Here is a 27,654-nt window from a genome sequence, read left to right as displayed (position 1 = left end):
ACAAGTGCCTTATTTGCCAGTTTCCCTTCCGTGAGGCACCTATTTCTGAAGTAAGGATGACATCAGAGCTTTGGCAGAGCTGTTAGTGCAGGGAAAGCAAGACAACAAAGCTGTCCGTCCCTTCCTGTCTTCTGAAAGGTTCCCCTTTCTAAATGGCAATGAACTTGAACAATCATTAGAAGCATTCTTTGAAGCTGCTCATTTCCAGGGAACCAGATTTGTACTCGGTCCTAATTTCTGCTCTAACAGAATCAGACCTGAAACTATTTCATTTTTTGCGTCCATACGCTCCGTGAAGCTTAGAATTTTGACATCGATGAGTGAAGACGGGATGTGCCTGTCTCCTAACATCTAGACGGATACACCAGCATGAGTCTCAGATTGTGGCCTTCTGCACTGTGGACAGATAATTTTGTTTTGGGGTAGATTTTCAAAAAGGGGGATATTATTTTTGGTTCACGGTTGTCTTTCCACCAACATGTCTCCCTCCCCCAGATGATCTAAACCAATCAGTGAGTGAGGATCTGTCTCTCTGTCTCACTCTCAAAGTTTATAGAGAGCTTCACTGGCTTGGATAACCATCTTCCAAGCTCCAAGGTCATGTGTAGGTCACTGGCTTGAACCACAGATGAGCAAGCCAACTCTTCTCTCCCAGGCTGCTGCTTCAAGAGCAAAGGGAGGGGAGCAATGCTCAGCATGCACAGAACTGCTGGCCTCACGGTCAAAGTGAAATGGGAGTTTGCCAGGAGGGAGCCTGGACCGCGTCTTAGGAGTCCTGGCTCCAGGGACACAGCCTCTCACATGGCGGGACCAACATCGCCTTCCTGGACACGAGGCTCAGAGTCCTGAGAGTAATCAGAGATCTACAAATTGTGACATGCTCCGTTCAGGGCACGATATAGCTAAAGATATGGCATCTGTATCAATTTATCACAGGGCAGAATCACAGGGTTGCTTCTCAAGTGGGAACCTGAGACTAAAGCGATGCAGGGAGCACCTCCCCTACCAGAGAAGACCCAGGAGGCTTTTTCCCTTTCATATCGTTGCGGACATCACAAAGCTTAGCACCGTAAGTGGTTTCTCCTGCTGATCCCAAACACCAAGAAGGAACGGACAATTCTTACTCCTGAATGAAAAGCAAAAAGAACCCATGGTCCTTCTTAAGGAGCGCAGTGGAAAGGTGAACATCCGCCCCGTGGTATGAAGGAGACCATCCAGGTCCCGGAGACACACTGGACAGGGAGCACCTGGGAGGCTTCCTCTGCAGTCCCGTTCTCCAGCCTCCACAAACCACAAAACCCCACACACCCTTGGCTGGAAGCACAAGTGTGTGCATCCCAGCTCAATGCGGTTCCCACTGTAGATGTTCATTCTCGTTCTCCTCCAGAACCAGCATCGTAAGTGATGGCTGCACGCTCGGCCAACCCACAAACGCCTGATAAACCTGTAATAAAGTGGAAATACGGCACCAATAATCCTATAAAACTGAACCGCCGTGTGTTGTAGCTGAGAGCATATCCGTGGCTCCGACTGGGGATCCTAAAACACGACTCCCTGGTGTTACGAGTGGTGACTTCCCAGCCTAAGGTTCAGGCCGCAACTCTTATTTTGGGAGCAGGAGCTACAAAATCGAGGGGGGGCATCATCTGAAAACCAGAATGTGGGAGAAAGGACTAGGGGGCAGGAGTCAACTGTGGGGGCAGCATGGTGAGGGGTGGGGGGCTGAGTTCAGGAGAATGAGTAATTTCTAGGGTAAGTGGAAGACATTAAAAACTCAAAAGTTCAAGGCAATATGATAGAAAGTACAGGAATCAAATAATGAAGTTTAGCTTCATGAACTATTTACTTCATTTTCTTATATTTCTCGTTTCACTGCATCAGATTGAACACTTGGTGTCAGTCCAGGGACCAAACGTTGCTGGTTTAGATTAAGACTCCTAGGGTCCCATCCAGTTCCAGAAAAACTGAGATTCTATAATTCTGAGGCAAAGTGCCATCTCAGAGTCGCCAAAGAAGAATGGAGAGGATTAAGAGAAAAAAGAAAGGGGTGGGGGGGGGGACGGATAACAAAAAGGAAGGGGATCCAAGGAGAAAGTATGCAACACAAGGCATTCCCGGAGTCTGAGTTATTCCACAGTAGGACAGGAAGCAAAGATAAGAACACTTGATTACAGCTCAGCTTCCCTCCAACAGAGGCTCAGACTGAAGCAGACAGTCCCCGCACGGCCCCTGAAATCATCTGCTGGTCTCATTATACCAGAGCGGCCCATTTTGTTAGCATGCATGAAGAACTCCCTTCAGAGGACCCGCTAAAAATGGCGGGCAACCTTACTGGCAGGACAGAGGGCACAACTACACACAGGGAAGAGAGAAAACATCCAGGCAAACACATCTCCAAACGACTGCACTTATTTAGGAGTTGTGCCAAGTGCTCTTAACTCCTTGTTGCTCCAGCCCACATTCCTACCCCCCAGGTCCGTGGTCCCAGGAACAAGAGCTCCGAGATTCAAGTCAGAGATTTTTGTCTGTTTTGTAGACTGTTGTTAACCCCCGGTGCCCACAATTGTGCCTAGGCCATAGTAAGTGCTCAATAAATATTTGTTGATGGGCTAGAATAATACATATCTTACAGAGAGAGTGCCAAAACAGGATTTTTTTTTTCCCCGAGGTTACTTTACCCCTCATGGGTCCTACCACCACCATCCCCCAGTCTGTGATCCTGATTCCTGCTGGCTTTGAGTACACTGTTCCACAAATCTGAATTCATTTACCTCTTTCCCAAATATTTCTCTGGGCAAGATTTTCCATTAAGCAGGGCCTGACTGCAGCATAGGAAGGACTCTTTGCAAAACTCTCTCTGCGTTCTTTGAGGCAGGGTGTCACATATGCAAATCCATGGCACCTGGGCCAAGGGCACGCCCAGGCCCTGCTTGCAGGGCTTTATGGTGCACTAATTGACTCGGTTAAGTCCTGAAGCTAGGATTACCTTCCAGAGTCAAGCTCCCCATAGGCCCTCCCTAAATGTTTTCTGATGATGGCCAAGTAGGCAAGTTCAGTCCTTTCTCCCCAGAAACACGATACTGCTTTCTATACCAACAAGAATTAATTCAAATCCCTAGGGAGCAGTCCAGGATATGAAAATTACAGTAATCTAATCTTGTAGAGGAAGAAGTATGAATCATCATTACACGGTCTGACAAAGAGCAAAATGATTAATCCCAGGCTGTGCAGAGGTTAGGGTCCATGGCCATGGCTCCTCGTGGGCTACAAAACAAACAGTGGGACCCACCAGGCAAACATCAGAGAGGCAACATGGTGGTTTTCATCCCAGAGGAGGAGAAGCAAAAAACAACAATACTATGTTCTCAGGACCACACTTTAAACTTTTTATTCTGAGGGGGAAGAGGAGAGAGGGACTCTGGAGCCCCAAAACCTTGGGTGTTCTATCCGCTGACTCTGATGTAAATTCCTTAAGCTCTGAAGCTTACTTAGAAGTAGGAACTGTGGGCCTTGCAGAATCAGGGCATCTCAAAACTAATTAGAAACCCCAGTTGTACATAGGACAAGCAGGGCGATGGATACCTAGCAGAATATTCTCCTAACTGCAACAGAGAAACTACAGTTTTGAAGGAAAGTCTTGGCCTTTTCCTGAAACTTGCAAAAAGAACACTGAAGCTCCCCATCTACCATCGAGAAACCACAGCCCCAGTGCACTGGAGATGCTGGTCAGGTCACCCGCAGCCCTGAACCATCATGGGCTTTTTTTTTTCTTTTTTTCTCTTGCACAGCTGTGTTCAATTTTCTGTCCTTGGGGTTTTAAAGGAACATTTATTCTAGGGCCAGGATTCCCAAGTTTTATGGTTATACAACTCCCTCCCAGGGCCAAAGAATGTTTGAAAAGCCTAAACTCGGCAAAGAGAATTAGTAAAAGTATCCAAATGAAAGTGAAATAAAAACTTAGGACCCGTTCCAATTTAGACTCAACCTCTCGATTGTATTGTACCTTCTGTTTGTTCTTTAAGATATTTACTACCTATTTCTCATGCCCATATAGGGGTGTGTGTGTGTGTGTGTGTGTGTGTGTGTGTGTGTGTGTGTAAAAACAGAGGAAGACCAAAGGTATATTTATATTCCTCCATGGCTTGTGTTTCCCATTCTATGACAAATTTTATTTTAAATAAGGCCTGCATCTTACATTGGGTTAAAAAAAACTGCCAAAGAAGAGATTCCTTTAGGATTTTTATTTTGCTTATTTTTCCTATTTAGAGAGCTCGATACCTCCTAGTTTCTGATAGGAGGAAAGCACTTTAAGAACTTGTATTTTTACTTAAAAAGCCAATTTAGTGGCATTTTTAGTTGAAATACTCTGAGTACATTGCCAACATCGAAAAATCATTGCCCCCCAACACACCCCACGAAGAGAGTAGAAGGCCCTCACCAGCCCATGAAATGCTAACCAGCTTTCTGAATGCAGCCAAATAAGCTTATTTCAGAAATTCCAGAAGTCCCTTACCTGTTTTCTTCTGTCTTCTCTCTTCATGTCACCTAGATTCCCACATCTCCCAAGAAATCTGCCCAAAGTCTCTGTCTACGTCAATTTACGAACCTCGCTTTTATGTTTGTCTCCCAAAGGCTGGTGGCTTGTTTCATACACTCATCTGGTCTGACAAGGCAAAATTCAGGCCTCAGGGCCTGGGGTTTGTGACACAGCACACAGCACCCACATTAGAGGCCTGGCTGCCTCCCAAGACACACATGACGTTTTGGAGAAACAGTAACTTGCACAGATCCACGCTGAGCACAAAAATGGAATCAGTGCTCCTCCGTACAAATGAGCTGAAATGCGGTCAGTAGCACCTGCTTAATACAGTCCAATTCTCCGAAAACAATGAGAACACGCTGTCAGCTGACCTCGTCTGCCCCCAGTCATGGTGAGCAGGCATCTCTCAAGAAGCAACGGTGAGTAGAAGAGACCAAATCCTCTCCCGCAGCCACTTTCTCGTGCTCTTTTAAAATCAAGATCCCAAAAGCGCCTGTTAGCACGGCCCGATGGCCAAGCTTACAGGCTGAAGTTCAAAGGATTCCTCCTGGATAACCACTCCAATTCTCCCATGATTGGAAGTTGCCGCAAGTTACTGAAATCTCTACACCTGGGTGGGGAGCAGCTGAAAAAGACAGGCTTGTCGAGTCAGGGTTTCTCCTAAGCTGGTGATTTCCTCGGCAATCTACTTCTAGCCAAGTAGAACACACTACCGTCTCGTTTTCTTATAATAATAAATGGAAAACCTTGTGCACTAGAACAAATTAAGATGCTTCTTTCAGAAGAAGAATTTTTTAAATTTTTTATATTGTTTAATTAAAAAATTTTTTTTTTAGTGAGAGAGAGAGAGACAGAGCACGAATGAGGGAGGGGCAGAGAGAGAGGGAGACACAGAACCCGAAGCAGGCTCCAGGCTCTGAGCTGTCAGCACTGAGCCTGGCGTGGGACTTGAACCCACGAACCATGAAATCATGACCTGAGCTGAAGTCAGATGCTTAAATGACTGAGCCACCCAGGCGTCCCTCAGAGTAAGAATGTTTTAATGAAGGTAATAATGAAATCTTCCTCCTTCAAAATGTCCCAATGTGTGTCCCCTTACACATACAGTGAAACACCACCCAATGATAATAATCACATAAATTTGTTTTTAAAAAACCCCACACACAAGAAATCCTTACAAGGAGCCTCTCACCAGGGCTTGGAAAACAAAGATGTTTTCTAATTTCATGCCAAGCCAGTTAGAACACACTGGACTTTAAATACATTGTTTTCGGATAGGTCATTTATATTCCACCTAAGAGGCAGAAATTTGAGCTAAAACTCAAATGTTAAAGTTTGAGATACAACTTTAAGAACCTGACTTAATAAAGTATGCTTGCATGAGCGCACGCACGCGCACACACATCTTGTCAAAGAAAAAACAAACAGCACCCCTTGGAATCATCTACAATGAACGACCTCTAGTCATGTGCTCAAAACATGTTTGCTCCGAGCGTTAAACGGGCTTCACAGCCTAAGTAGCAGCCTGTTTTCTCAAGAGACGGGAAAGCCGGGGTTGTTGTCTGAAGGAACATGTATCTTAAAAAGTGCTTTTATAGCATCTAAATTAGTAAAGAAGCACGGAGGAAGAACACACTAATGTAGACGGTAAGATGCATCGTCAACGCACTTTTGAGGTTTATGAAACACAGCTCCCTCAAGCGTTTGTATGGAGGCCTTTGGAGAGAACTATCACTTTTCTTTCCACCTCGCACAGTCCCGGTGGTCCCAGCACTGAGTTCACTCGGGTCTGAAGAGATTCAAAGCTGCCATGTATCCACCGCCAGGACTCTGCTTTATAAAGACCCTCACCGCATCTAAAAGCATGGGATGCCCTTTCTCTCTATGCTGACTTCAAAGGATGAGTTTTACACAGTTCAATCTAAAAAGCACATTATTGGGGCTCCTGGGTGGCTCAGTTCAGTGAAGCGTTCGACTCTTGGTTTCGCCTCAGGTCACAGTCTCGTGGTTTCCTGGGTTCAAGCCCCACGTCAGGCTCTGAGCAGGCAGCACGGAGCCTGCTTGGGATTCTCTCTCTCTCCCCCCCTCTCTCTCTGCCCCTCCTCTGCTTGTGCTGTCTCTCTCTCACAATAAATAAATAAACTTAAGGGAAAAAAAAAGAAAGAAAAAGCACATGATTAATAAAATCCTTCTCTCAGCTTTCTCACAAAGTAAAAGAAAATCAAAACCATCAGAAAACAAAGCAAAGAAGGACACTCTTCTCTGGACCCCAGCCTAGAGCTACTCTCCTGCCCCACCCCCGCCTACAAGTTGGCAGCTTCCTAGACGCAGTATTCACACCCAAAGTTGCTGGCTCCGAGGGAAGAGATAGCCTTCAAACCCTACCAGCATTTGGGTGATTCAACAGGGCAGGAAACGATCCCAGAGCAATCTTCACTAGAATGTGGTTCCAGCAAAACTTCTAAAATCAGTCGCCCTACCTCTCTCTACTCTAGGATTTCACATCCCCTCTTCAACCCACTGTTCTGGAGTCTCCACTATACAGCTACTCTTGCCAAGGTCATCAACAGCATCCATCTTGGCAATTCCAATTCCGTCCTCCTCTTCCTGACTTCTCAGTAGCATCAGCTCTGTGGACACCTCCCTCCTTCCGAAGTCACCCGAGCTTCGTGACCTCATACCCCTCTACTTTCCTTCCTCCCTGGCTGACCCCTCCTCAGGTTTCTTTGTTGGCTCTCCTCCTCTAGTCCATCTCATTCTGAGCCTCCTTTGCTCACACACACAGAGTTCTCATCCTCTCCTATGGGTTTACCTATCATGTAAATGTTACCTGCATTCAGGATTTTTTCTCTGAGTTTCAGACTCACATTCAACTGTCGACCTAACATCTCTACTTGGATATTTACCAGGTACCTCAAACTGAGAATGTCCATAACAAAACCCTTGATCCTCAAAGTTGGCGCTCCCCATTAAAACAAAACAAAACAAAAAACAAAACAAAACAAAACAAAACCTCCTCTCCCAGTCTTTATTCCCCTGAGAAGTTTCCAGGGCCCAAATCTGAGAGGCATTCTTAATTCCTCCCCGGTCCTCACTCCCTATATCTCACTTACCACCAAGTGTTGATGGTTATACCTCTAAGACATATCCTTTTTTAATATATACATCAGCTTTACTGATATGTAATTCATATACCATACGATCCACCAAGCTTAAAGTGTACAATTCAATGGTCTTAGTTTATTTATAGATCTGTATGACCACTATCAAATCAGTTTTAGATATCGACAGCACCCTAAAAAGAAACTATGTACCCATTAGCAGTCACTGTCAGTTTCCCCCTGGACATTGCAGTCCTGTGCATCCGTTAATCTTTCTGTCGCTATAGACTTGTCTGTCATATAAATGGAATTATGCAGTGTGGTCTTTGTGTCTGGCTTTTTTCACTTAGCATATTTTAGCATGTATCAGTACTTCATTCCCTCTTATAGCCGAATAACATCTTATCGCACGGATATGCAATATTGTGTTTGTCTGCTTATTGGTTGACAGACATTTGGGTTGTTTCCATTATTTGGCAATTATGAACAATACTGCTATGAATATTTGTGTTTTTATATAGACACACGTTTTCATTTATCTTGGTATATACCTAGGAGTGAATATGCTGGATCATAAGGCAACACCGTTTAACCCAATGAAGAACGCCAGACTATTTTCCAAAGCAACTGCTTTGGGAAAATTTTGCATGGCCACCAACAGTGTATGAGAGTTTCAACTTCTACACATCCTCATCAGCCTTTGTCCCTGTTTCTCACCGTCGCTATGAAGTAGCATCACATCGTGGTTTTGATTTGTCTCTCATTAACAGCGAGTGATGTTGAGAATCTTCTCGTGTGCTTTTTAGCCATTCACCTATCTTCTTTGGAGAAATGTCTGTTCAGATCTTGGCCTATTTTTGAATTGGCTTATCTTTTTATTACTGAGGGGTAAGCGTTCTTTATATATGGTCCATATAGGTCCCTTATCAGATTATAGGATTTTCAAACATTTTTTCTCATCCTGTGGGTTTTCTTTTCATTCTCTTGATGGTAAGCTTTTAATTTTGATGTCCAAGTTATCTATTCTTCTTTTTCAGTTGTGCTTTTGGTGTTACATTTCAAAAAAATCACTGCCTAGCCCAAGGTCATAAAGATTAATACCCATGTGGTCTTCTAAGAGTGTTACAGTTCTAGGTTTTACATTTAGTCCTTTGATTCACTTTGAATTACTTTTTATATATAGTGTAAGGTAAGGGTCCAACTTTTTTCCTTTTCATGGTGATATTCGGTTGTCCCACACCATTTGTTGAAGAGACTATTTCCCAAAGAATTGTCTTAACACATTTGTCAAAAATCATTTACCATACATGTATGCATTTATTTCTGATCAATTCTATTCCAAAAATCTATAGGTCTATCCTTAAGCCAGTACCACACTTGCTTGATTACTGTAGCTTTATATTAAGTTTTGAAATCAGAAAGGACAAATCTTCCAATTCGCCTCTTCCTCAAGATTGTTTTGGCTATTCTGGATCCCTTAAATTTCTATATGAATTTTAGTCTCTGTCAATTTCTGCAAAAAAATCCCCTGAGATTTTGATACAGATTACACTGAATCTATAGATCAATTTAGGGAGTGCTGCCATTTTAACAATAGTAAGTCTTCTGATCCATGAACATCAGATGTTTTGCCATTTATTTAGATTTTTAAAAAATTTTTTCAATGTTTTGTAGTTTTAAGAGTGTAAATTTTACATTTCTGATTATACTTATTCCTATTCTTTCTTTTTCATGTTGTTATAAGAGGAAATATTTTCTTTTTTTAAAAGCTTATTTATTTATGTTTGAGAGAGAGAGAGAGAGAGCATAAACAGAGGAGGAGCAGAGGGGGGCGGGGAGAGAATCCCAAGCAGGCTCCACACTCAACACGGAGCCCGATGTGGGGCTTGATCCCACAACTGCGAGATCATGACCTGAGCTGATATCAAGAGTTGGGCTTGGGGTGCCTATGTGGCTCTGTTGGTTAAGCGTCTGGCTTTGGCTCAGGCCACAGTCTCATGGCTAATGGGCTCAAGCCCCGCATTGGGCTCTGTGCTGACAGCTCAGAGCCTGGAGCCTGCTTAGATTCTGTCTCTCTCTCTCTCTCTGCTCCCTCCTACTACCACCACCACTTGTGCCCTCTCTCTCTCTCTCTCTCTCTCAAAAAATAATAAACATTAAAAAAAAATTCAGGCTTAACGGACTGAGCCACCTAGGCACCCCTAGAGGAAGTTTTTTTTTAATTAAATTTTTTAAATGTTAATTTTTGATTGAGAGAGAGAGAGAGAGATCAGGAAATATTTTCTTAATTTTATTTCAGATTGTTCACTATAGATGTATAGCAGTACAATTGATTTTTGTATATTGATCTTGTATCCTGCAACCTTCCTGATAGTTTAGTGGATTCCTTAGATCATTCCATACCCATGATCATGTCATTTGCAAACAGAGATAGTTTTACTTCTTCCTTTCCAAATTAGAAGCTTTTTATTTCATACCCTTTCCTAGCTTTCCCTGGCTAGAACTCCCAGTACAATACTGAATAGAAGTGATGAGAGTGAACATCCCTGTCTTGTTCCTGATCTTAGGGGGAAAGCTTTCAGTCCTTCATATTAAGTGTGATCAGTTAGCTGTGGGCTTCTCATAGATGCCCTTTTCAGGTTAAACAACTTCCCTTCAATTCCTGCTTTGTTGTTGTTGTTGTTGTTGTTGTTGTTGTTGTTTGGTTTGTTGTTGTTGTTTTTCATCTTAAAGGGGTGTTGGTATTTGTCTAATACCTTCTCTACATAACACATACCCTTTCACACTTATGTTTCTTTCCTATACCATCTCCATAGCTCAGTATTTCTCATCTTTAGAGGTCTCTAATGTAGGAATTCTTGAACCATCCTGAATTATTCAAAAATCTCTATCTATCACTCTCTCTTCCCCAGTCTATCACCTAAACTTCAAAGCATTCAGCCATTAGTATTGTAAGTACAAATTTTGATAATCCTTGGTTTAGTATTTGCCAGCATGTATTCATTGTTTTTATCTTCACAACAACCTTACTAGGCAGACGCTCTTATCACCATTTTATAAATGTGGAAATAGAAAGAGAGTTTAAGGGTCTTGTTCTGGGTTACAGAGTTTATAAGTGGCAGAGTCAGGTTAAAAACCCAGGTCGCCTCGCTCCCAAGACCATTCTCTTAAACATTTGCTATCATGTCTATCAATAATTGCTTTTACCTCTTACCTTATTTGCTATCTGTATGCAAGCATCACCAATCTCATTTACTGCTGTATTTTTAGCATCTAACACCATGTACAGCTGGTGTTCATTAACTAGTTAATGAACAAATGGGACACGGGTCTCAGGATGCCCCACAAGAAACGAGTTCCATGTGACTCTGGTAAGTACTACTGACTAATTCACAAGGCTCATTCGTTTTTGAGACCCTTCCATAAGAAAGTTTGCTTAATTTTGATTCAATGTTTTCTAAACTCATTGAAGCACCGACCCATCTTCCCACCTTTGTCCCCACTGCATTAATAGTCGAGGGAACTGTGTTCCTCGGAACGCACATTGAGAAATACGGCCCCAGAGAGGCAGTCCAGACAGCACAGCTCCTGGAAGGATGCGTGTGTTCCCCCTTTCTGTGCCGGCTCCACTCTCATCTAAAAAGTCTAACCTAGGGTCCCGGAGAGCTCTCCCCTAGCCACAGCTCGGTCCAAAAAGAAAACTCCAATACTAAGTTTTCCTTTTTCTTTCCTGGAGCTCCTAAAGGGCCCACTGGGACACTAAGGAGATATAAAGATTTTTCCAACTATCAGAAGGGCTCATCTCCCCTGTTTGTGGAGACGCATCTCCCCTGCATTTGTGGTCCTGTAATTTATCACAGTGGGAGCTGTAATCTTCTCAGAGCTCTGGTTTGTTGAATGTGATTCAAACGAATTCACCCTTCATGATGTATACTTTAACCTATTTTCAGAATGCAGTCAAAGCCAGTGATGTGTTAACCACAAAACTATTATATTTCTTTCCTATATACTTACTGTACTGCTGATATTTAAATCATAGCTTCAGACGTCGAATGACTTCAAAATCTTTGTAGCTCTCTGAGTCTTCAAGGTTATCTACTCAGACTTTCTCTGAAAAAGGAGAAAAAAATTTCAACTTAGAAATCTAAGAAAAAAAAATTAGCCAATAATATAAGACAACCACATGTATGAGCAAAACAGGATACACTGCTGTGATTAATTTTCTGCTCCTAAAGAGATTTTACTCTTTCAATTATTCATCTACATCAGCTACAGCAAATTACAGGCAGTGGTTAGAGTACCTTTTAAAACCTCTTAGAAAAAATACTCAATAAAAAAAAAGTCTTTCTTTCATCTTAAACCCAGTAATAAAGTCATTTCTATGCAATGGTTCTCCACAGTTTCTATACATTTATATATTTGGTCTAAAGGCAAGAATTATCTTGAATAAATATGAGCACTTTCTCAAATACAAATTTACATCAGATCCAAGTAAGGGGACTTGGAACAGAAGCCTTGTAACAAAGGGAGACTTGAAAACACAGAGAAGGATGGGTTGGAATTCATCAAGGAATCGGATGTGTATTGCCAGAAGGAAGTGACAAAGGCCCAACTCCTTAGAAAAAGAGAGACACTGAAGAAAGAAGTTGAAGACTAGCATAAAGTCTAGGGTGTCCAGAGTGAGTAACTGGGCTAGAACTCAGTCTCTGCCATTAAGTCCACACAGATAAAATTTTCAACAGCTCTTTTCCTCACATGCTGGGGAACGAGGGAAAACCCCACTCGTATTAGAAGTATAACCGAGGAGGATGAAGGCATATGTCCATTTCCCAGTGTGATTTTCCTAGCTGCGTGTAATCTGTATACAAGATAACTCACTTGCTAACGGGTTCATTTCTTACACCCCAAATGGCTGACTGCCTGCGTGGCATTCCAACGCCTGAGATCCCGGACGAAAGAGGAAAGCCCCTGGATCTGTTAGATAGTTAGTGGTTAGTTGGCCAGTGGTTGAATGTTAGTGGCTTCGGAAAACCTTTGTTTCGGGAAACTGAGGCACTTCCTCTTATCTCCTCCCGATGTCTGTTCCGTGCTTCCTTGCATTACCGTTTGAAAAAGTCATCTTAGCAAAGAGTTCACTCAAGCACGGAAGGCCCTGAGCTGGACAGCGGCCAACCACACACCAGCGCTGTAAAGGACCAGGGCTGGCGTCAGTTCTTAGTTTGTAGAAACATATGGGAGGCATGGCATCAGATCCTATCTTACCTAGTGTAGAGAGAATGGGGTTCCTCTCCACAAGCCCTTGCTGAGGCAACTTATGAGGCAATCAGTTTGTGGTGATGAGGGGATGCAGGGGAGTCAACCCACATGAAGTTCCCCCAAAGCAAAAAAAAGAAAAAAAACATTATTGTCACCCAGGCCCAGTGAAATTCAGACAGGTGTGAACTCTTGCTTCAAACCACAAATATGGTTGTGGTAAACACAGACAAACTATTGGGTTTAAGCAGACTATCTCTTGTGCCAAAAATACATATATATTTCTTTTCCCTCCTCCCCCACAAATCTGTTTATTACTAAAAAGCTCTGGAGCCTTGTGAACTGGGCTAGACCAGTGTAAGCCTGTCTTTCCCCCGGGGCCCTCCTCAGTATACTAAACTGGGGAGGGATTTGCCTGCGTTAGAGAAGGAGACCCACTTTCTGTACTGGCCACAGAGGAATGAAGAATGAAATTATTCAAAAGGAGAAAGGCCAAGAGAACCAAAAGAAGCCAAGAGGTAAGGGAGAAGAAGGAATCCTCATCTCTCCCTCTTAGATCTATTCTCCGCCAGACTCCCATGTCTGACCTTGGCCCAAGTCCCTCAAGCGTCCTCCCGAGCAGGGCTTCTCAAAGTTGAGTGTGCAGGAGGGTCCCCTTGGAACTCGACAACTGTGGGTCAAGAAAGAAGAGAATCTACACAGTGGAGATCATGAGCCCAAGGACCAAGAAGGAGTCTGAAAGGCCTGTACCTACATCACTAGTTCCAGGAATCTGGCTTTCTCAGAGACAACCTGTCACTAGCTAAGAAACTTCAGAATATGGTTGCTGACAGCTAAACAAAACCATAAATCGGCTTTAATGCACACAAGATAACTTGGGGAAAGAAAAGAGCAAAACCGCAAAGAGGAAACTGTCCAAATTAAGTGACGGGCTGAAGTTTAGTAAACTAGTCAAACCTGCATAACGGCGGCAAAATTCCAGAGGGAAACAGGGCTCTGGGGGAAAGAGCATCAATGTGCAGCAGGCAGAGGCACCCAAGTCAGGGTCTTAGCTCGTCTTGCCGGGGCTCGTTCCCACCTTCTGAAATATTGCTTCCGGGTCAAAAACAAACTTTCACCTGACTTTCAGATGATTACACACCCCTGGACAAAACCTCTCATATGACTTTGTGACTAATTCTAGACCAGCTGTATCTGGAGGGAAGATACACCAGAGAAAAACATACTTTCATGTTTCAAAAGACTTAGGTTTGACAGGAGGTGCCGATGGAGGTGCCCACAGTGAAAGGACCTTTATGGTGAGTTTTATTCACATACTGCTTAACTAACTACAGTGTCAGGTGCCTCGAGGTTTGAAGCATCTAGCAAGGTCTTCCCCTTCCTCTATGAGGCATCCAATTACAGACCCTAGGGATGAAGCTTCCACGAGACCCACTTTTGCTCTGGCTACCCATCTTTCTTTTCCTGGATGCCTACAGCAAGGGAAGGAGGTTCTTAAAGATATTTTCAGGAGCCATGGGCACTTCCTCCCTCTCCTCATATAAATCTCAAGATACCTTTCAGGATTCAGCTTAGATGCCTCCAGTTTCCATGAGACCCTTCTCTGACCGTCTCACTTCTTCCTCAGTGAGTTTTCTCTCTCCTGAATTCGTGCCAATTATCTAATGATAAATGACCACTAGAATTAATTCTTGACTATCTACGGTTTGGTTAGCCAGGGAATCAATAATAATAATAAATAATCATTATTATTTGAGCATTTGTAAAACAAAAATAAACAAGATGCCTCCAAATCAACAAAACCATGCACCTGTTAGAAGGTAGCCACTAGCTGGAAGTATACAATAACCTGTAGACATTGCCACAGGTCTGTAATTGTGTGGGGAGAGTCCCATTCCATTACCCCTTGGACATGTACTTACTATATTGGTGTCCCAGGTGTCATCTGCTAGCATTCATTCCAGGACCACACAAGTTGATGGAAAAACCATTAGTAAGTGACTGGACGGGTCATGTGCAGGAGCCAAGGTTAGAGGCAATTAAGCAATGACAACAGTAGGAAGGTGATATAGGAGAGAGGACACCAGGGACACTGTGGGGGGTGGGGACTCCCTTCAAAGATCACTGAGGCCACTGAGATGACTTTAGAAAGAAGAAAGGACAGTTCTCAAGGACACACTAAGACAACCCAGGTTTCATTTTAATATGGGGGAAGGCATATAGAAATCTTGGTTAAAGAACAAATAATAGACCATTTTAAGAGTACTGACCATGGGCCCATTTTATCTGTGAAATGATTTATAGGAGAGTTTGTCATCCTGAACTCTTATGCTTGCAATATTTTTGCACATTACGATCATATTTATGGAACAGTGAATGTTTTCCGAAATACTGGATTCTTCCCAAACTAAATGTTGGTAGTCTTCACTAAGTAATGGTATATTAAATGCATTCTGAAGTATAATTTGACTGTGACTATCCATTTGTATTCTACTTCTCTTAATCAAGAGTTACCTGCCTTTCATATGTTCATATTTTTTTTCCTCTCTAAAATGAGACTGTGGGTTTTTAGCTTGTATTGTATGTTCTTAGTATTTCATGGGCAGGAAGCCAGTGCTCAATCAATAGATGCCGAAAGACCGACAGAGGTACCAGTGGGCATGGGGCAGCTCATTCCCCCCATGAAGGCTCTGGCAGTCAGCACTCCACCAGCTGCAGGAAGATGCGCACAATCAAAATAGCAACTGACGCGGGGACACATGAAGGAGAGGGAGCTAAAATAAGCACCTCAATCCTCCCTGGTGAGATCCAGAAGCTCCACCACCCTGCTGTCCTTGGGGCCATCTTCCTAGGGGGACACATTTCCCATTTGATGGGCTTTTGACTGTTACTGGCTAGGTCTCCCATATACCCCATTACAGTTACAGTTCTCAAAAGGTAGCATCAGGTCCTCTTATGTTTTCAACTATGCTCCTACAAAACCATGGGAGGTGTTCTGCTTCAAAATCCAAAGAATGTAGGTACTATCTAAAATCACAAGTAGAAAAATTAAGTTAATGGGCAGAATTCTCAATTTTACCTTCTGTCATATATATGTATATATATATATTTTTTTTTTTCAAAATCTTTTGTGCCTTCTAGCACTTGTACTAGTACTTGCCTAGTAGTAACCACAAAATGCATAAACAAGTAGCAAGCAAACATTGAAGAAAAATTCAGCTTGCTGTTTGATAGACACATGTACTTGGGATTATGACTTTATGTTGTTTATAGCACCCAAATATAGTACTGTGGACCAAATGTTCATGTCTCCCAAAGTTGACATTTTGAGAAGTTCTAATCCCCAAGATGATAATATTTGCAGTTGGGGCCATTGGGAGGTGATTAGGTCCTAAAGGTGGAGTCCTCATGGGATTAGTGCTCTTTTGGGGGGGGGGAGAGAGAGAGAGAGAGAGAGAGAGCGCTTGCTGCTTCTCTCTGCTCTCCACCATGTGAAGACACAGCAAGGTGGCCATCTGCAAACCAGGAAGAGACCCCTCACTAGGAACAGAACCTGCTAACACCTTGATCTTGGACTCGCTAGCCTCTAGAACTGTGAGAAATAAGCATCTGTCATTTAAGCCATCCAGTTTATGTTATTCTTGTTACAACAACCAGAACTAAGATCTATATGAAGAGCCAACTTTATATTTAGTGATTAAATATATGTGTGTATACATATATATTATGTACAGACACATACACATATGTGTACATAATTATGTATATAATGACAAAACACATCATATGCTAAGTTGTGAAACAGAAAAACAGAATGCAACATTTCAGCATTTCCAAGTGTACCTCAAAAAGCACCATGACTTTCTCCAAGTGTCCTTAAACTTGAACAGTCTGAAAGCCACCACCTGAGTATATTTTTACTGGCAGTTCCAGAAGGCACTCTAGCTGTATAGCTGCCACAACAAAAAAGGCCCTTCACAGAATCAAGTGCTCACGGTTTCTTCTGTCAGAGGCAATTGGACTTCCCAGTGGATCACACCAGGCTCAAAGCAGCCACAATATCATGGCCCTCCTTTTGGGCTCCTAGACACTCACAGTCTATCTGTGCGATGCAGCACTTGGTGAAGACAAACATTTTCTATTACTCTCTACTGACTTCATGGGTGCATATTTTCACAAAACTAAGGTTATTACGCTGGGCTTTGCTCTTTCTTTCTTAAGTGAACAACAAACACCAAATAAAAGGCCTATTGATAAGCAAGCTGCATCTGATAAGAAAAATATGCTCTATGGGCTGGAGTTCACTCTGTATACTCTGCCTATCATCCCTTTCGATAGGTAAGGAGGTAATGGGTCTCTTGATGGGTAAGGAGGTAAGGAGGTGACTTTTGGTCACTCTCACTTCCTTACTCTCATCTTAAGTTATGTCTTCTGGGTGCATGTCCCAGAGGTGGGTCTCAACAGGTTCAAGTATAAGGAGCTCCTGTCTAATCTCAAATTATTTCTTGTACCCACCCTCTGCCATCCGTTGCATAGTTAGTAAGACAATGTCAAAAGGCTACTATGAACTCAGTAATGCGTCTCACAGATTTACATTTTATAAGTCACAGCACTTAGGAGCATTTCAAGTAATAGTGCTTCTGTAGGGGGGAATGCAAATGGGCACAGACCCTGTGGAAAACAGTATAGGGGTTCCTTAAAAAAATCAAAATTAGAACTACCATATGATCCAGTGATCACACTAGCGGGTATTCACCCAAAGAATACAAAAATACTTTAGTCTTCTCTTCCATCTCCTTGAAAAGATATATGTTCCCATACTTTTATGGCAACATTATTTAAAGTAGCCAAAATAATGTCAGCAGCCCAAGTGTCCACTGATAGATGGATGGATAAAGACAATATGGTGCACACACAGACACACACACACTGGAATATTACTTGGTCATAAAAAAGAATGAAGACTTGCCATTTGCATGCAGAGACATGGATAGATCTAAACAGTTTAACACTAAGTGAAATAAGTCAGTCAGAGAAAGACAAATACCATATGATCTCACTCATATGTGGATTTTAAGAAACAAAACAAAGAAAGGGAAAAAAAAGAGGGAGGGAGTAACCAAAAAACAGACTCTTAACTACAGAGAACAACAGAAAACTACAGAGAACTCTTAACTACAGAGATCATTACCAGAGGGGAGGTGGGTGGGGGGATCGGTTAAACAGGTGATGGGGGTTATGAACACACTTATCTTCACGGATCAGCACCGAATAATGTACAGAATTGTTGACTCGCTCTCGTCTACCAAAAAACAATATAACAATGTATGTTAACTATACAGGATTAAAATATAAATAAATTGATACAGGGCACCTGGGTGGCTCAGTCGGTTAAGTGGCCGACTCCAGCTCAGGTCATGGTCTCGTTCGTGCGTTGGAACCCCGCCTTGGGCTCTGTGCTGACAGCTCAGAGCCTGGAGCCTGCTTCGGATTCTGTGTCTCCCTCTCTCTCTGCCCCTCCCCTGCTCTCTCTCTCTCTCTCTCTCCCTCTCTCTCTCAAAAATAAATAAATAAATGTTAAAAAAATTTTAAAAAAAAATAACATAAAAGCTTTAAGCGAGATTAACAACCTTTCACAAGATTCTACCCACTTCACAGTCAGTATCTCCAAGATAAATCTACACATCTTTAATAACGCAGATTAGTTTCTGACTTCTCTGCCTAGGGCAAAACGGATCTTCATCACTGTGAAAGTCCAAACGCGGTTTGTAGCCCATACCTCCTGGGAGACACCTTATTGCCAGAAGAGAGACAAAAGAACTCTCTCCCCAGATCTTGGGGCAGGGCTCAACCTGCAGACTTCTGTCATGCAGATGTCCTCTGACTCTGCTACGCTTGCACCGAAGTCCCACTAAAGGCGGTCTTTACCCTTGAGATTGGTTTACTTGGCTTCTGGCAACCAAGTCAAACAGATGTGACCTTAGCATCTACTCAATATAAGGCCCCGAGTTGTGTGCAGAGAAGAAAAAAAGAAACTCAGGCAACACTGCAGGTATGAAAGACTTTTAAAGAAAAGTAATTTAAAGGTCCAAGTAGAAGAAACGAACACAAAATGGAGAGGCTAAAAAGGGAAAGGGTAAACCCTAAGATTTCTCTTCAAAGAAGAAAGCCATTTGGGCATCTAATGCTTGAGGATGAAAAGGCAGGTCATGAAACCCTCACACCTTAGTGGTAGGAGCAGAAAATGGCATAGCCACTTGGGAGATCAGTTTGGTTGTCTTTTTATAAAGTTTAAATACGTATTTACCATCTGACCCTGCCATCCTGGTCTTAGGCAGCGATCCATGAGGAAATGAAAACTAACGTTCCCATAAACGCCTGTACATGAATGATACGGGAGTTTTATTCCTAATCACCCAAAACTGGACACAACCCAAATGCCCTTCAATTGGTGAATGGGTAAGCAAACTCTATCTGCACGATGGAATATTACTTAGCAATGAAGGAACAAATTACCAAAACACACAACGACATGGTTATATCTCAAGTGCATTAAGCTTAGTGACAGCTGCCAGACTCAAAAAGCTATATATTGTGTGATTCCATTTATGTGATGTTTGGAAAAGGCAGAACTCTAAGGACAGAAAACAGATCCGTGGTTGCCAGAGGCCAGAACCGAGGGGAGAGATTGATTACAGTGGAGCACGAGAAATATTTTAGGGTGATGGAGATTTACATCTTCATTGCGGTGGTTACATGACTATGCACTTATCAAGACACATAGCTGTTTACTTTTTAAAAGTGTGAATTTTAGTATGTGTAAATTATACATTAATAAATCAGACTCTTTTTAAAAGCAGCACTTAGCAATTATGCCAACAAAATTATCTCATGGAATGGGCCTGTTCTTACCTTCTACAAAGTTCTACAAGCCATTTATCCAAATTCCTCTATTAACTCCCACCCCCAATTTCTTCTCATACAATATTTATGAGATGATTGGTTGCTCGTTTGTAGGAGAAAAAGCTCCTTCAGGCATACGAAATATCTTAAAGTAACCTCTGCGTCTTTAGATAATTATGGGAACTCTCCTGTATTAAAAATAGACTTGGGTGTGTGCCTCTTTGTTCTGGTGCTAAATATGGGCTGGCTGGTCACTGAGGAAAGCAGGCAGGTAAGACTCCAATGGTTCTGCCCATCTATACCGACTGTCACCACAAAACCATTAAATCACCAAGAAGTTCAGGTACCATGGACCTTACGTGTTGAACTACATTGAAGGTAAACCAAGGTTACTGCTAAAATCTTTAGGCAAGAAGTAAATCTAAGACAAACCTTGCAAACCTTTAGTAAGGTAGGAAAATCAAAAACATCACTGTACTATTAAACAGCATAACTGCCCTATGATTTGATCTACATATGCAGACTAAAAACAGTATGAATGACTCTGGTTCTTTCCTTCATTCAATACCCAGCAGATACATCTTTTTTTTTTTTTAATGTTTATTTATTTTTGAGAGAGAGAGAGAGAGAGCATAAGCCAGGAAGGGGTAGAGAGAGGAGACACAGAATCTGAAGCGGGTTCCGGGCTCTGAGCTGTCAGCACAGAGCCCGATGTGGGACTTGACTCACGAGCTGTAAGATCATGACCTGAGCTGAAGTCGGATGCTTAACCGACTGAGCCCCCCAGGCACCCCTACCCAGCAGATACATCCTGATTGCCTACACGCGTGCTAGGCATGAGAGATACGATGACAAATCAACGTCCCCGTCATTATGGAGCTCACATTCTCTCGGGAGTGACAGATCAATTATAAATACACGAATGGACAAATAAATTGCTCAATCGATTATAGACTGTAGGTTTGTAAAAGCTTTGGGGAGGGGCGCGGGGTAAGAGAAGGTGGGACTTATATTTTAGATAAAGTGGGCAGGTATCTCTGCGGAGACCTGGAAAACTGGGGAAGCAAGCTGAGGAGTATGTGGAGCGAGAGTTGGTCTGGCAGAAGAAAGGAGACCAGTACAGATCCTCAGGTCTCGAGATGGGCGTGTGACTGGGTGTCCAAGGGACAAGCGAGGTGGCTGGAGTGGGGTGAGGGCAAGGAGGTGCGGCTGGGGAGCTGGCAGGAAATGCTGGTCAGAGACAGCTGGCACAGATCATTACAGGCTCTGTGCCAAAGAAGGACTTGGGGTCTTATTCAGAGTTTATCCAGAGTTGGGTTTATCCAGAAGCCAGTGTTGGGCGTGGGCAAGGGAGTGACATGATCTTGATTTAGTTTTAGAGATTACCTATAGTTATGCCACGGAAAATAGGCTGTAGGGGAAGGCAGACAGGCAAGGTGGACCAGAAGAAACAGAGAACCTGACGGGAGAGGCCACTCCAGCCAGGCAGCCAGGCAGAGAGGGTGAGCCCTAGATGGGGTGGTGACAGGAGAGGAGATCAGAAGGGACTGGCTGGGCAACCGGGTGCACGATGGTGCCACTGACCAAGAGACAAGGTGTTGAGACCTGCTGCAGATTCATTCTGTATCCAGCAGCCGCCAAGCCACTCCACGGGAAATTCATATTATATTCCTATCAAGAAGTGAGATCGGCGAATTCAGATAAAGGAAAGGTTAATTTGACCCAAATAACATTATTCCTTCAGACTTGAAAAGCTTTACAGTGGTAAGAGTTGACTCAGGACCCGTTTAGATATTAATTTTATCCTGCAAAAGCATCCCCACCGGCTAGCGTATTTACTATATACAGCCAAGAAACAGATTTCTGTAAGAAACTATATATTCCATTAGTGAACGTTGCAGGAAACAAAGATTTCCGGCGAAGCTAATAAAAACTTCAAAGCTTCTCAAGTATCTACAATGCTTTGAGGAGCCCCTTTATCTAATCCTTACTAAAAGAAAAGAATGTCAGCCAGATTGAAGAATATGGATATTCTTTACTCCATTTACGTTATAAAACAGCTCTGTCCGATGGGAAACAGAAGTCAAATTATGAGACTCTAATTAGTTTACACGTGAAGGCCTTTGATATAAACACTGTTTGCTTGACATAATCCACATCAAAGCATTTACCTGCTTTACGGATTATGTTCTTCAGCTGTCCTAAGATTTCAGTGCTGACAAAGCTCTTTCTGAGTTTTACCAAAGCTGCGTCTAACCTAGGAAGCGGCCAGGAACAGCACACGAGTGCACCGTGCGATCAAGTTTGGCACCTGCAAGTCCGAAGTGCAGTAGGAAGAAGGCCAGAGAGGCTCCGCTTCCGCATTATTGGACTCTCTGTGCATGTCCCAGATCCCATCTGCTTCGTCCAAGGCAACATTCGTGCCCAGGATCCAACACACAAGGAAAAGTTTAACTTGTTTTGATTGGCGTAACTGTGGCCTGCTAACATGCACCATGTCTTTCGGGAAGAGGCCACTCCCGTATTTTCCATCTTTTCCTCCTTCTTTCCCCCGATTCCACAGCACAGAGCCTGACAGGAAGCCAGATCGAAACACACTCGGGGACGCCGAGCACGGGGACCTCTGGAGACAACAGGCAAAGACTTTCCATCTATTCCTTTTGGGGAGAAAATGTTTCCATCCAGTTGGGACCATCCACATTTGAAACCATCTTATAAACGTAGTCTGCTTTTGGTTTTTTTAAAAGTTTTCCTCAGAAGGGGGGTGCCTCGTGGCTCAGTCGGTTAAGCAACTGACTTCGGCTCAGGTCACGATCTCAAGATTCGTGGGATTGAGCCCCACATCGGGCTCTGTGCTGACAGCTCGGAGCCTGGAGCCTGCTTCGGATTCTGGGTCTCCCTCTCTGCCCCTCCCCTGATCACGTGCGCTTTCTCTCTCTCTCTCTAAAAAATTAAAAATCAACATTAAAAAAAATTTTTTTTAAGTTTTACTCAAAAGAAACGAGCTCCTGAAAGTAACCATACCTGTTCAGCTCCAACACTAGTTAAGAGAAAAATCTCCTCTCCGTGATTTTACTCAGGTGACATAAATGGCCTCCCAGTGTTTCCTTTTGGTAACATTTTTAAAGTCCTTTAATGGTTTTCCAGGTGTTTTCCTACCTCCTTATATCTCTTAGGATATATTCTTGGCAAGATCTGTTCTAAAACAATTCACTGTTTTGCTCGAAAAGATTCCTTACTCAAATCTCGGAATTTAGTGATTTTTCCCACAGTATCAACTATGAAAGACAGATTTTTTTTTCTGGCTTGTTGCGTTAAGATGTCAAAATGTATTCTGTTTTTCTAATCTCGATTTAGGACTTCCTTTCACATAGCCCCTCACTGTACAATAACCAGATGTTTCTGCCTCTTTTCAGAAGACAGCAACGGCGAGCCTTTACGCCCTCGGCTTCTCCCAGGTCATCTGTCCAGATATTTACCTTATTTCTTCCCAAGCGTTCCAGACAAATCTTCTCTATCTTTATTTTTTAAAATTTCAGAGTTAAAACACATACATACCCACACAATGTCAAATCCTGTGCCAAGAATGAATTCAGTGTGGTTTTCTCTTTGGACTCATCTATAATGACTTAAAGATGAATTATATCTGGATTCTCAGAGGCCTGCTAAGTATTAACCACAATGATGTGAAATGTTAGAAAATTGGGTCAGTCTGAACCTCCATTATTAATCCAGCCTGCTATCACTTCTTAGTGAGATTCTATTAACACATTCTGAAACTGTCACTGGCCCACTTGAGAAACTAATGAAATCTATAAGCTCCCTCTCTAGAAATATTCCAAAACAAAATGGTAGCTATAATTGCCATTCTAGAACAGGAGTCAGCAAACTGAAGCCCATGGACTAGATCAGGGCCACTGCCTATTTTGTCAATAAAATTTTATTGGAACACAGCCATGCTCATTCATTTCCATATTATCGATAGCTATTTACCTGCTACAATGCAAAGTTGAATAGTTGTGACAGAAACTGTATGGCCCATAGAGCCTGAAATGTTTACAGCTGATCCTTTATGGAAAGTTTGTCCACCTCAGCTTTAAAACCAATGACTTTTAAGACAATGCATATAAATCCTACCCTGTGTGGTGTTGAAAAGTTACTCACCTAGATTCCCATTTTCCTTGGGATTAAAATCAAATGACCGAGTTACATGCACAAGTGCCTAGCACAGTGCCTGAGATTCAGTGGGCAATCAGTATATGTCCCCTTCTACTGGCCAACCTCCTCCTGAGCCTTTGGTTCCTGGTTCAAATGTCTCCTCCTCTCTGCCGTATTCTCCCTGCAGAGTGGAAAGCTCCCTACTCTTGGCACCACAGATTATTTTAACACTGGGTATCCCATATTCTCATCACCCACTTGTCTTTCTTCCCATACAGAATGTGAATTCCTTTGGAATAAGTGCCATGTCTTATTTGCCTATGTTTTCCCAGGGCCTGGCCCACAGCAGTATCCCAGCAAAGACTTTTTTCAAAGAATAAGAAATAGCAAATCGACACTAGAAATACTCTTAATTCTAAAAGATGCCATGCGAAGATCTTTAATAATATCATTAGTAAACAACAGCAAACTTCCCAACTGAGTTTCATAAATAATGAACACATTTCTCTTTCTTTTTCTTTCTTTCTTTCTTTCTTTCTTTCTTTCTTTCTTTCTTTCTTTCTTTTTTTTTTATCACCAACTTAAGGGCACAACGAGATACATATTATAGCAGTTTTACTGACCAGGCGAATGGCAAGTTAACATTCCAACCACGTGTAGGTACAAAAAGTTCCTAGAACCCAAGAAAGAAATAATGACTCTTGCTTAAATCCAACAACCTAAAATATGTATATTGCTCGCCAAGACTCTCATCTCTAAATGGCAATGTAAAGTATGGTATTCTTTGTAGTTACAAGAGCCTGAATTTAGATTTCTAATATTAGTGATACACTTCAGCATAAAATAATTTTTTTGAAAAGATAGTCATTTTGGTTTTTCATGGATGTACTTAAAAAACATCTATTCATTTAAAGATGAATGAGTCAGGCACTGATTCAGGCAGTGAGGATATAATAGGAAATTAAATAAAGTTTTTGCTGTCATTCCAGTAAAGTAAATGAGCTTAGAGAGATCTTAGAATTCATTTTGACAAGATTCTTCTTTATTTATATTCCATAAGTTTTCCATTACATTATATTCCATAAATAACTAAAAGGATCTCATGTTTCCAAATAGAGACAGGGCTCTATATTGGATTGTTTCCTCTTGCTAACATAGCAAATTATTATGTATTTGGTGACTTAAAACAACACAAATTTGGGGTGCCTGGGTGGCTTAGTCCGTTAAGTGTCCGACTTCAGCTCAGGTCATGATCTCGCAGTCTGTGAGTTCGAGCCCCGTGTCGGGCTCTGTGCTGACAGCTCGGAGCCTGGAACCTGCTTCAAATTCTATGTCTTCCTCTCTGTCTGCCCCTCCCTTGCTCACGTTCTCCCTCTCTCTCTCTTTCCCTCAAAAATAAACACCAAAAACAATTTATTAAGAAAACAACACAAATTTATTATCTTATAGTTCTAAGGGTTAGAAGTCTAAAATGGGTCTCATTCAGCTAAGCATCAAGGTGTTGCCAGGGTTGCATCCTTCTGGAGGCTCTAGGGGAGAATCCATTTCTTCGTTCGCCTGCATTCCTTAGCTCATGGCCCCTCCTACCATCTTCAAAGCAGCAAATACAGTGCAGACTCTCTCCCATGACGTCACTTTGACACTGACTCTCCTGCCTCCCTCCTTCGCTTCAGAGGACGCTTGTGATCACCTCAGGCCCACTCGCATCACCTAGGAAAATCTCCCCATCTTGACATGAGTTGAGTAGCAAACTTAATCCCTCTTTGTCATATAACCTAACACAACCATGGCTTCCGGGGATTAGGACGTGAACCATGATTCTTTGGGGAGCCGTGAGATTCTTCCTGCTACACACATCTTTGTAGCAATCGGCTCAATGAGGCCAGGTCCCATGTATGCCCCAGTGTGAGACCTGGAACACTATCCCTCCTAGACACCAGTTCCCCCACCGACTGGAATGTTCCTCCTCCCCAGAGCCTCCCAGAAGCATGCCATCTCTGTTCTTCCACGGGTGCCATCATAGGACGACACTGCCATTCCTAGTCCTCAAACTATGCTCCATCCACACCCTCAATTGTTTTAATAATAAAACTAATGACTTTTCTCTGGCCTGCCCTGCTCCCCAGATGAAGGGATAACCATGCCCTGTCTTCGATCCCTCTATTCTAGTAAGGGATAAAACCCCTTTGCCCGAGCGTTACACAACGATTTGTTAATCATAGTAAAGACATATTCGTCTACATCCTGTTGCTGTGTTACTTCTGTGTTACCTCAACATACATGTGTTCACTCATCGTGCCTTTCAAGTTCAGAGAACAGAGGGCTGTGTGAGCGTGTAGATGTATGCGTGGACGTGTACGACATAAACCCCTTGAGAGGAAAGACTGCTTAACTTGCTAAACGCAAATACTGAGTAGACACTAGTCAGCTAAGCAAAGACTGAGCAGGCTTTGACCGTGACAGTACAAGAAGACATGTTTCTGGGACTATACATAGAGTGCTGGAGAGATTTCCTGTCAGCAAAGGTAAGTGGAGAGAACCGGGTGGTGTGGCTGGCTCCAGCAGGGCAAGGGAGGTCACTCTGGGCCCTGAGATATCACCTGGGGGAGGGGGGGCCACAGCAGCTGGCTCTTCGGACACTGAGCTGCATTCTGGCTCGGGGGAGTGACAGCCAGCTCTTCTGTTTTTGACAACGGCATCTGGCCACACGTAGGGCTCCAGTTCAGCTGGCGTTCACCCCGGACGTAATGCCCATTTGGCTGTATGGAGCAGATTTTCCAACTCTCTTTCCTATTGGCACATGGCGGTGACCCCTGGGTATTGGAAGCATCTACTGAGAATCAGATCTAGTCACTTGTACGCGAGTTCATCCCAGGTCATCAGAACCTATTTGTCCGCTAGGCTAGAGATCGCTCACCTTAAGAATACTTCAAAACGAAGGTTTAGGGGCGCCTGGGTGGCGCAGTCGGTTAAGCGTCCGACTTCAGCCACGTCACGATCTCGCGGTCCGGGAGTTCGAGCCCCGCGTCAGGCTCTGGGCTGATGGCTCGGAGCCTGGAGCCTGTTTCCGATTCTGTGTCTCCCTCTCTCTCTGCCCCTCCCCCGTTCATGCTCTGTCTCTCTCTGTCCCAAAAATAAATAAACGTTGAAAAAAAAAATTTAAAAAAAAAAAACGAAGGTTTATAAAATACCTTGATCAACTGGGTGTTTAATGACCGCTATTTAACGGTGATCATGTTTTAAAATTTCAAAGTTAAAAAAGTGTTAACTTGAGGGACTGAATTGTATTGACTCTCTTTCTATGTGAGTGACCCAGACACCCAGTGTCCTATCTCACAAATTCTCCCTCATCCTTTCTCCCCCTCAGCTCAGCTGCCACCCTGGGGGCACAGATGTCAAAAAGTGTGTTCACTTTCCACCCCCGAGCTACGCTTCTAGCCAGGAGAAGTGAAAACTGCTCGAAGGGTTCCATTTTTCTTGCTCCTTTCCTCTGCCATGCACTGTAAAATCCCCAAACCAAAGAAAAAAAATTCTATCAGGAGGACCAGGCCTGGTCCAGCCCCAATGCTCTTAGTGTTGCTAGAAGCACCAGCTGGGACACAGTTTCATGGGCTATTTAGGCCCTGCTGCCCAGATTCCACGAAGATGGAGGGAAAAGAGCAGTCCTTCCCATTCGAGAGCTGCTACCTGGGCTCTCGG

At 43.0% G+C, this 27,654-nt stretch overlaps 1 protein-coding gene across 6 annotated transcripts in view; it reads right to left on the bottom strand.

Moving 5' to 3' along the window:
• The window catches only part of SVIL (supervillin), a 234,045-nt gene that overhangs the window by 157,685 nt on the left and 48,706 nt on the right, over positions 1-27,654 (bottom strand). For all 6 annotated transcript variants that reach the window (XM_045061074.1, XM_045061078.1, XM_045061072.1 and 3 more), the window contains exon 2: positions 11,656-11,751. The gene's annotated coding sequence lies outside the window, so the exon portion shown is untranslated. The remainder of the gene's footprint in view (positions 1-11,655; positions 11,752-27,654) is intronic.

Source organism: Felis catus, chromosome B4, assembly GCF_018350175.1.
Source record: "Felis catus isolate Fca126 chromosome B4, F.catus_Fca126_mat1.0, whole genome shotgun sequence".
Lineage (NCBI taxonomy): Eukaryota > Metazoa > Chordata > Mammalia > Carnivora > Felidae > Felis > Felis catus.
Note: the sequence above shows the minus strand (reverse complement) of the source record. Positions and strands in the feature narration are given on the sequence as shown.